Consider the following 6941-nt stretch of genomic DNA (forward strand, 5'->3'; position numbering starts at 1 on the left):
AGTCAAGGGATCAGCAATCATTAATTCAGTGCTAATGTGTTCTATGATCACTTTCTTTTCCTGAACACGCTCTTTTATGGCCAAATACTTAATGTCGATGTGTTTACTTCGACTTCCACTTCTATTATTCTTAGCCATAAATACCGCAATTTGAATTATCACAATACATTCGAATTGGCCGACTAATAGAGTCAACGACTCTTAGCCCGAATATGAAACCTTTCACCATACACCATGTGAGGTAGCCTCAAAGCAAGAAACGAACTCGGCCTCCATAGTAGAAGTGGTCTGTTAATGTACGCTTAGTACTCCTCCAGGATACGACTCGTCGCCTAGCATAAACACATATCCCGATGTGGATTTTCGTGAATCAATGCAACAAAGCAAAGTCCGAGTCGGAGTACCCCATCACTTCAAGACTATCGATCCGTCTATACATAAGCATGTAGTCTTTGGTACCTCGAAGGTACCTCAACACTTTCTTTGCGGCCTTCCGGTGATCGAACACGGGTTCTTTCGATATCACCTAATACTCCAACAGCATATGCAATGTCGGTCGGTACATACTTGAGCATACATAATGCTACCAGCAATTTGAAGCATATGGAACATTTTTCATTTGTTCCTTTCTAAATCGTTCTGGGACTTTGGTCTAAACTGAATCGGTCACCTTTCACAATAGGTGCTACACTTGGTGAACAATCTTTCATTCTGAACCTTTCAAGCACTTTGTTGATATAGGCCTCCTGAGACAAGCCTAAAATGCCTCGGGATCTATCTCTATGGATCTTAATGCCAATGACATAAGATGCCTCACCCATATCTTTCATATCAAAGTTATTTGAAAGAAATTGTTTCACCTCATATAGTAACCCCTTATCATTGGTTGCTAGCAAAATGTCATCCACGTATAACACAAGGAAACAAATCTTACTCCCACTGACCTTAAGGTATATGCATTGGTCCATGATATTTTCTTCAAAACCGAACGAAGAAATAACTTCATGGAACTTCTTATACCATTGACGGGAGGCTTGTTTCAAACCATATATGGATTTATTTAGCTTGCAAACCAAATGCTCACCATCTTTAGAGGAGAATCCTTCAGGTTGTTTCATGTAAACCTCTTCCTCTAAATTGCCATTAAGAAATGTCGTTTTCACATCCATCTGATGTAGCTCGAAGTCAAAAGGAGCTACTAATGCCATGACCACTCGAAGAGAATCTTTCTTTGATACAGGAGAAAATGTCTCCGTGTAGTCGATTCCTTCCTTTTGAGTGAACCCTTTAGCAACGAGCCTTGCTTTATGTCTCTCGATGTTGCCAAGTGAGTCTCTTTTAGTCTTAAAGACCCATTTATATCCGATGGTTTTTACACCATCAGGCAACTCGACGAGATGCCAAACTCGATTAGACGCCATAGAGTTCATCTCATCTTTCATAGCATTCATCCATAAGTTTGAATCTGTAGAATTTATGGCTTGTGAAAATGACATAGGATCATTATCAGCTCCAACATTGCAATCCGATTCTTGTAGATATATTTCATAGTCGTCAGGAATAGCCGATCTCCTTTCTCGAATAGATCTTCTTAATGGAATTTGTTCAACTTCACGGTGATCTTCTTCCTCATTGATGCGTGTCTTTTATATGATGTTTTACATCCCATTTTACACGCATTTCAGAGCTCATTCATGTAGTTTATGCTACATTTCTCCCTATTTCCGTCTACTTCCGTATTTTTGTACATTATTGCAGAAATGTGAAGAATCCAGCGGAAATCGAGCTAAATCCGTCCCCGAGTATCCTGCATTTCATGTGACGTGAAGTATTCACTCGAGGAACGAGCTTGGTGCGCAATTCAAGGCCCAAATGACAAGTCCACGAGTTTATAGAAGTCAATAGCAGCTCAAGCAGTCGATCGACCGAGGTCATCAATCGATCGACCAACCATCGGGTTCGAAGCTACATTTCGAAGACCGTCGATCGACCGATTCGCGATCGATCGACCCAATTGCTATTCCAGGACGAGAATTAAAAGATCGTGAATCTTGAAGCCCAAAGTTATGTTAGGTTTAGGAAATAAAGCTACGTTAGTTGCTATATAACGTAACCTAGAAACATCAGTTTAGCATTCAGTTTTTACATCAAGTTTTTATCTAAGTTTCACATTCAATTTTAGAATATCATAGTTAGGGTTTTGGATATTGATTGCATCGGATTTTTATTCATACTCCTAATCATTCCGTTACCGTTCTCCTGCGATTTTCGGTATTCTTCCTGTTCTACTTTCAGTTCGTTCTATTTCGTTATTAGTATAGAATTGCTAAGTTAGATTCCCGAAACCGTATTATTGTTGTATGTTAATTACCGCTTTAATCATGAATTCAATACTTTATTGCCCTAGTATTATTGTTGTTATCACTTTCAGCATGAGTAGCTAAATAGTTTGTGCTAGGATGTAGGCGAATTATGGCGTAGGCGGCAAAGTATTAAATTGGATCAGATTCGCGTGTCGATCGATCGTGACATACTTGGTCGATCGATCGACCTCGTGAGGTTACCTTTCGTTTTAATTGATTTTAATGATGTATTTAACGAATCGAATGCATGCGACCAGTTAGATGCTTAATTTATGACTGACCCATTAGATTGAAAGATAGGGAAAGTTGTTTGATCACCGATTAAGATGACTAAACTGTGCTGAGATCGAAAGATAGGTATAGTTTAGACCGTTAGTCACTTTTCAGGACGAGAGTTAGTATTAGTGATATTAGGGACCTATAGCGAGATCGAAAGATGTTATTTGTTAAGAGTGGACCGAGAGGACCTCTTGTTTCCCGCCTCACTTGTGTTTGATTGAGACAGACTTAGTATCTTTGCCTTTGAAGCTTTAATGAACCGACCATCCTAGTACCCCTTCTTTATCTGTTTAAGCCGTCTTTTTAGTTTATTGTCTTTATTTATTCTTAGTTATAGACCAATTTAACTCAACCCCCACACTCGTTACTTTAGACTAGAATTAGACAGCTAGAAATTACGTCTGCCTCCTTGTGGTTCGACCCTGTTACCACTAGCGTAGGTTAGTCTTAATAGGAAATTATAAATCTTATTTTTGGTACTCACAACGACGGGTATCACTCATTATGATCCACCCTATTTTGATCGACATTTTGTGGAATTTCTGTATTTGGTTGTTGAACTTGCGGTCGATCTTCAGGACCGTGAACAATAACCAACCTGTCACTTAAAACAGAAGGTGAAGCTTCATGTTGATCCTTTTCAGGTTCAACTTCTATAGTACTCCCACTGATTAAGTCATTCTCTAGAAATTTTGCATTTCTAGATTCCACAATCCTGGTACTATGAGACGGACAATAGAACCTATAGCCTTTGGACTTTTCGGCATATCCAATGAAATGCCCACTAATAGTCCTTGGGTCTAGTTTATTTTCTTGTGGGTTGTAAATTCTCACCTCAGACGGACATCCCCAAACGCGTATATGTTGCAAACTCGGTTTCCAACCTTTGAATAACTCAAAAGGCGTCTTTGAGACGGCCTTGGAAGGAACCCGATTTAATATATACGCTGCCGTCTTTAGTGCATCTACCCACAAAAATGAAGGAAGTTTAATATTACTTCGCATACTACGCACCATTTCAATTAATGTCCGATTCCTTCTTTCTCGCTACACCATTCGATCCAGGAGAACTAGGGCATAGTGTATTGGGCAACAATCCCATGCTCTTGAAGGAATTTAGCAAAAGGACCAGGTGCTTGTCCATCTTGTATATATCTACCATAGTACTCACCACCTCTATCGATCTCACGATTTTAATGTGCTTACCACATTGTTTCTCTACTTGACCTTAAACAATTTAAACGCATCAAAAGCCTCGTCCTTGGAACGAAGTAAGTAGATGTACATATATCGTGAATAATCGTCAATAAAGGTAATAAAGTATTTCGGATCATTAGCGTTCATGTCCGGACAACAAATATCCGTGTGTATGATTTCTAATAGGTCAGAACTCCTCTTAGCACCTTTCTTAGATTTGTTAGTTTGCTTTCCCTTAATGCAACTAACACAAGTATCAAAATCGGTAAAGGCTAAAGTACCAAGTACCCCTTCCTTTACCAATCTCTTAACCCTCTCAATGGAGATGTGTCCCAATCTCCGGTGCCATAACATAGAGGACTCCTCATTCATAATACTTCTTTTTAAACCAGTATTAACATGCATAGTATTTTGAGTGGTATCATTTTGTAAATAAAGACGATATAAATTATCAGACAAAGTACCATGACCAATAACTTTAGAATTTTAAAACATCGAAACCAGAATTCGAAAAATTAAAGGTAAATCCAAACGGTACAAGCCTTGAAATTGAAATTAAATTCCGAGCAAAATTCGGAACATAAAATGTCTTTTCCAAAACCAAACAAAACCACTACTCAAAACTAAACTGCATGTCCCTACGGCCTCCACGTTCGAGCCTATCTGGTTTCCTGAATAGATAGAGCTTTCACTTGCCACTGGTTTCCGCAGGTTTGTCATACCCTGCAAGGTATTCGAAACATGGATTGTAGTACCAGAGTCAATCCACCAAGTATTATGAATAACATTAACCATATTAGATTCATAACAAACAAACGCATGAAAATTACCTTTCTTTTTAAGCTAAGCCTTGAACTTTATGCATTCTTTCTTCATATGTCCCTTCTTTTTACAGAAGAAACATGAAGAGTCCTTCTTAATGGTCGGCTCAACAGACATCTTACCCTTTCCCTTATCCTTATGGTGACCCTTCTTAGTACTAGATGATTCTTTATTAGTACTAGTGGTTAGGTTCACCTTTTCGCCCTCCCCCAACAACAATCTCCCCTCCTCCTGAACACACATGGTCATTAATTCATTAAGAGACCATTTGTCCTTATGTGTGTTGTAAGAGATCTTAAATGGGGCATATTGTCTTTGGGAGAGAACACAAAATGAAATGTACCAGGAAAGAGTCAGACATAGTAACTTCCAATACCTTAAGTTGGGCTGCAATATCCCTCATGCGCATGATGAAATCACGCACTCCATTAGTGGCATTGAGCTTCAAAGAAGTAAATTTCATAATTAAGGTGCTTGCCAAAGCCTTATCAGAAGTTTCGAACTGTTCATCTATTGCTTTAAGAAGGTCTCGAACTTTAGTATGTTCTTTCGACGGAACCCTCGGATACTAGCACACAGTTTTGTCTTTATGAACATCGTGCAAATATAGTTTGATTTCTCCCACTTTTCACGATGGTCTACTTCATCTGGTGTGCTAGTTTCCTTTATCTTAGCCGGTTCATCATGTTGTATAGCATAATCGAAACGCGTGAACCCTAAATGCAATAGAACTCTTTCCTTCCACACCTTAAAATTATCACCAGTTAATTCAGGAACGTCTATTTTGATATCATAGGAACTTCCAGGTAAACTTGCTGCAAATTTTAAATATACATGCTTAGTAACAAAAATTTGAGACTTAACTTTATCACAACTTACCAATGTAAATTATGCTCATATGAATCTAGTGACATAAACTTGCCTGTGGGCTAAAGTCTACTCAAATTAGATGCATAAAAAATAAACTTTATGATGAAACTATCAAATTATATTCATTTCTCAACTCCTGTGGGTATATTAAGAAACATAATTCAATATAACATCCTAATTAATCACACAAATATAATAAGATTCCTGTGGGTAAGTCTCATCACATTACGTATAATTAATTACAATAAAATGTCTAGTTTCCATATGCGATTTCGAATAAAATTTAATCAATTAGAGATGCTGTGGCTACTCCCTAACTAATAAACTTAAAATTGCTTGACATTTTAAACATTAAGTTCAATGTATATACAAAAAAAACATATGAACAAGAAATTCAATTGGTCTGCCCATTTCAGTAGTGCCAATATTAAACATGTATATAAATACAATCAGATTACACTAACACTATATGTATAATAAAATGACATGTGATTATAAGAGTCTCAAACAGTACGAACATAAACATGTACTACGTAAGTACATGTTCAAGAGTAAAGCACAAAAAATCACATGGTGAGCAAGAACCAGACAAAAGCACCAATTTGACTAACAAGACATAAATATCTTCAATATTATTATTATACATTTAAATCAAAGGCACTCCATTTGGCAATTGTCAGAAAAGTCACATGTTAAAAGCGACAAACAAACTGACAAACAAACTAAGGGTCAAAAGAAGCATTCTGCTACGGAGTACTATATAAATAAGCACAATACTCCCTAGTCCCTACTTTAGTACTTTATACTATAAACACAGACGAAACAAAAATTGGGCAAAACTTCATCCCCTACCTCCCGTCTTCCTCCATTAAAACAAAAAAACCTAGAACATAAATAAACACAAAAAATTCCAGATTTCATTATAAAAACGAATCAGAATGAAGACGAAGCTATCAAAAACAATTATCAAGGGAGTTTCCGTCTGGAAAAACGAAAAAATCAACACAACAGATCCATCATATCAAGGATGCAAAACTGAAGACGGAAATTCAACAAGCAAGACAGAGGCGATATACTCGCTCTGATACCAAATGTAAGATATTTAATCTTCTATATGCATGTTTAATTACTTAAATAAACATACAATAAACTAAATTGCGGAAGCGATAAATAAAGATCGAGAATTAAAACCTCCAGCCATTGCTTATCGGTATTCCTGAATAGCTTTTAAACCCGAATAAAGAAATAAACCCGTTTCCGTCTTTCCGATTCCTCGTCTGTGTGTCTGCACGCCTGTCTCTTTCTTATTCTGATTTCGGTTCCGAACCCTCCTTCTCACTGATTTAGATGGTGTATATTATCTTAAGGGAGAGTAGGTTTGGTGACCTTTACCAGATGTTATCACGTTTC

This window comes from Silene latifolia, chromosome Y (assembly GCF_048544455.1).
Source record: "Silene latifolia isolate original U9 population chromosome Y, ASM4854445v1, whole genome shotgun sequence".
NCBI lineage: Eukaryota > Viridiplantae > Streptophyta > Magnoliopsida > Caryophyllales > Caryophyllaceae > Silene > Silene latifolia.